The sequence below is a fragment of the Portunus trituberculatus genome, chromosome 46 (assembly GCF_017591435.1).
Source record: "Portunus trituberculatus isolate SZX2019 chromosome 46, ASM1759143v1, whole genome shotgun sequence".
Taxonomy (NCBI): Eukaryota; Metazoa; Arthropoda; class Malacostraca; order Decapoda; family Portunidae; genus Portunus; species Portunus trituberculatus.
This window is the reverse complement of record NC_059300.1, coordinates 17537139-17541054: the sequence shown is the minus strand read 5'-3', so window position 1 is coordinate 17541054 and position 3916 is coordinate 17537139. Positions and strand designations below refer to the sequence as shown.

Sequence of the window (3916 nt, the reverse complement as noted above, 5' to 3'; positions counted from 1 at the left end):
TACATCTTCCCACTTTTCTGCAACTCTCTGTATGCCCTCTTCTTCTCTCTGATCTGGCTACCTATCTCATGAGTCCACCATAATGGCTTCCTGTTTCTCTGCCTTATATCTTTGTAAGGGATACACTGCATCACTATACCCTTTACTACAACCTTAAAAATATCCCACATCTCCTGTGCAGTTTTATTTCCAAAACTATCTTCCCAGTTTACCTCTCCTAATAACTGACGTAACCTACCATAATTGCCTTTCTGATAGTTTGGGACTCTAGTCTTATTCACTATATTATCCCTACTGGAATTAATGATAAATCTAATTATATGATGGTCACTGTTTGCTAAAGTCTCTCCTACCTCAACTTCCTTTAAACAATGCTCAATATTTGTTAGTACTATGTCTAAAACCTTCCTCCCCCTAGTAGGTTTATCTACCATCTGCACTAAATAGTTATCCTGAAAACTTTCCATAAACTTATTTTCACTAGCATCTCCTACCATCCTCTCCCAGTTTACTGACTTAAGATTAAAATCCCTAAGATAATTGTCTGACTAGTACACCCCTATTTATCTCATCTACCATAAGGTTGTCTACATCTGCTGACTGGTTAGGTGGCCTATAAAAGCTCCTACTCTAATAACCTTACTTTTGTTTACTCTAACATCCAGCCATAAGGACTCTACTCTGTTATCTACCTTAATACCATTAACCTGACTGGAAATGAAGGATTTTTTACATAAATAACTACTCCTCCACCTATCCTACCAATTCTCTGGTGTAAATACATAATGTATCCATCTACTTCATATTCTTTCCTATTTTCCTAAACTTTTCCTCATTTACCCATGCCTCTGTGACACATACAACATCTAAGTCCTCCTCAACTATATAACTAGATAACTCGTCCTTCTTGTTCCTAAGACTCCTGGCATTTACATAAAAACATTTAAGTCCTGCTACCTTCCTAGATGCTGTCTCCTTATTTGGAATCCTAATCTTATTCTCTCCTATTTGCACCTGGAAATCTTTCCTAATCTTTTCACTATCTCTGTTTATCCTATCTAATTTATGTCTAGCATCTTTCTTCTGGAATGCATTTGCTACCTCACCCCTACACTCCATCCCAACTCCCCTCCAGACATCCACTCAGCACATCCACACCCTTCCTACTCAGATGCACACCATCCCTAGCATACAAATCCCTTCGCCCATAGAACCTATCCCATACATCCACAAAGCTGACACCCACATCCTTACACATCCCTTTTACCCGATCATTCACACCAATGGCTCTAGACAACCATTCCTGCTAACATACACACGAGGCAAGATTCCTGACACTACACACCTCCTACCACTCTCCCTTATCTTGCCTAACATTTCCCGAAATCTTGCCACTAACTCCTCCGACCCACCTGCTCTGACATCGTTCCCACCTACGTGCAAAACTACTACACCCTCCCTCTCCATCCCCCCAACCCTCTTCTGCACCTCCTCACTCACTGCCTTCACACCTGCACCAGGCATACACACGTTCGTCCTCCTATCCCTGTCTTTCCCACAGAAAGTGCTATCTAAATACCTAACCTGAGAGTCACCCACCACACACACCTGAGGTGTGCTAGGCACAACCATCCTCCTCCTCTCCTCTACCCCCTTCTTTCTCCTTTCACTCACCACAACCACTTCATTCACTCCACTCTCACTCTCCCCTTCTCCCTCCAACAAACCGAACCTATTTTCACACTCAACAGGTTTAGTCCTATCCTCTCTAACTGCCTCCGCTTTCCTTCCCCTCGCAACCAGCCATCTCTGCCTATCCTGACTACTATCTTTCCCAGTCTGGCTCGCCTGCTCCCTCTTCCCCACTCTGCTCTTCCCGACAGAGGGCCAAGCCACCCTGTCGCCCTCAGAAGGTCCAACCTTCGGCCTAACACTGATCTCCTGCCTAATTTTTTCCACTGCCTCCCCAAGCCTCTTAACCTCCTCCTTCAATTCAAAGATGAGAACTTCGTTCGCACTTTTCCCCTCACTTAGCTTTCTGATTTCCTCTCGCAATTCTCGGTGCTCAAGAGAAAGAACTAAATTCTCGCTCTTGAGCCTACACACCATACACTCAGAAAAGTCAACGACCTTCCTGTCGTGCCCACACATCTCACACACAACAAACTCTCCCAATCCCACCTCAACACTCTCTTTCACGCACTCAATCACACTCTGATATACCTCAGTAGCTACCGCCATACTAATTTACAATATGTTAACTCACAAACAAATAAAAATACTAGGTGACGGCGGGGTGGGGGAACCGCGGTGGTGGGAGGGCCTAAGTGAGGTCAACTAATCCTCTTTCAAGGTCAACTTGACGGTTACAAGCCTAGTCTCCTCGCTCTACCCAAAATACTTTTAACTCACAAACACTGATTCTAACCACTATTTCACTCTAATCTAACACTTGCAGTACACACTTTCACTTCACTAACACTCAGAAGCACCACACACAGACACCAAGCACAAACACCACTCGCTAACTATAAAAACCACAGCCAGAAACGGAGCGCACACACAACACGTCCACTCGCCACCACAGCTACTCGCAGAGTAGTATACGTAAGAAGTAGCTGGTCCTCTACTGAATGGCCGGCCCTGAAACCAAACTGATGGGCAGACAGCAAATTATTCTCTTCTAGATATGAACGGAGGGAGTTAACTAATATTCTTACAAGGCATTTGCATACAACTGGGGGCCGCCATGGTACAGTGGAACCATGCGTGCTTTGGGATCCGAGGGGTCTCCAAGCACACGGGGTCGAATCCTGTCCACGGTCCGAGTGTAGGTTGGGCTTCCTCACTTGGGGCAACGGTTTCCTAGCGGGTGGGCTTTGAGATAGGGGGTACCCAAAAAGTATCCCCTTTAGCCCATAAATTCTCGTGAAAAGCCCACATGGTATAAATAAAAAAATTAAAAAAACATACAACGGGGGGACGCCATGGTACAGTGGAACCATGCATGCTTTGGGATCCGAGGGGTCTCCAAGCGCACGGGGTCGAATCCTGTCCACGGTCCGAGTGTAGGTTGGGCTTCCTCACTCGGGGCAACGGTTTCCTAGCGGGTGGGCTTTGAGATAGGGTGTACCCAAAAAGTATCCCCTTTAGCCCATAAACTCCCGTGAAAAGCCCACATGGTATAAATAAAAAAAAAAAAAACTGAAGTCAAGCTAATTGGCCTGTAATTAAGAGGAGAAGAACGAACACCTTTTTTGAAGATTGGAACTACCAGGGAGGTTTTCCAGAGTGATGGAAGGGCTGCATCATGCAAATATTTTTGAAACAGGGAAAATATGGGAGAAGCTAAGGAGCACTACAATGCTTAAAAGGAAAGGGATGATTATCTGGTCCCATTCTCGATGAAGTATTCAAGGTCTCCAGGATCTCTGTAACAACAGAAATGCCAAAATTAACTTCATTTAATACTCCATCATAAAGTTGATGGGCAGCAGGGGTACTTGAGGTACCTTTTGAAAATACATATGAAAAAGCCTTAGCAAACTATTCAGAAAAAAAAACAAACCTCACCGTAGTCTTTTTCAGTGGTCCAATGGTGGGGTGTCCTACCTTCTTGTTCCTTATATACGAATGGAACAGCTTAGGTTTGGTTGTGAATTGTCCCTTATAGAGACTTCATATGACTTTTGAGATTCGAAGGCAAAATTTTTATATTGATGATTTATATCAAGGAAAATAGACAGAACTTCTCTGGTTACTGGAGAGTTCCTTCCATGGGAACACTGCAAGGACTTGTAACAAATCCAAGCATCATGCCGTCTAGAGCGCAAGTTTCTTGTGGGTTTGGTCTTCTAGGGAAGCAATGGAGTACTGTTAGGTGAAAATTTACGCTTAGGTATGTAAAGTGATACAA

At 44.1% G+C, this 3916-nt stretch overlaps 1 protein-coding gene across 1 annotated transcript in view; it reads right to left on the bottom strand.

Annotated features, from left to right (window-relative positions):
• Positions 1 to 3178: 3178 nt before the first annotated feature.
• LOC123519823 (menin-like) overlaps positions 3179 to 3916 on the bottom strand; it is an 80556-nt gene continuing 79818 nt past the window's right edge. Inside the window, exon 9 of the mRNA XM_045281340.1 lies at positions 3179 to 3431. The gene's annotated coding sequence lies outside the window, so the exon portion shown is untranslated. The remainder of the gene's footprint in view (positions 3432 to 3916) is intronic.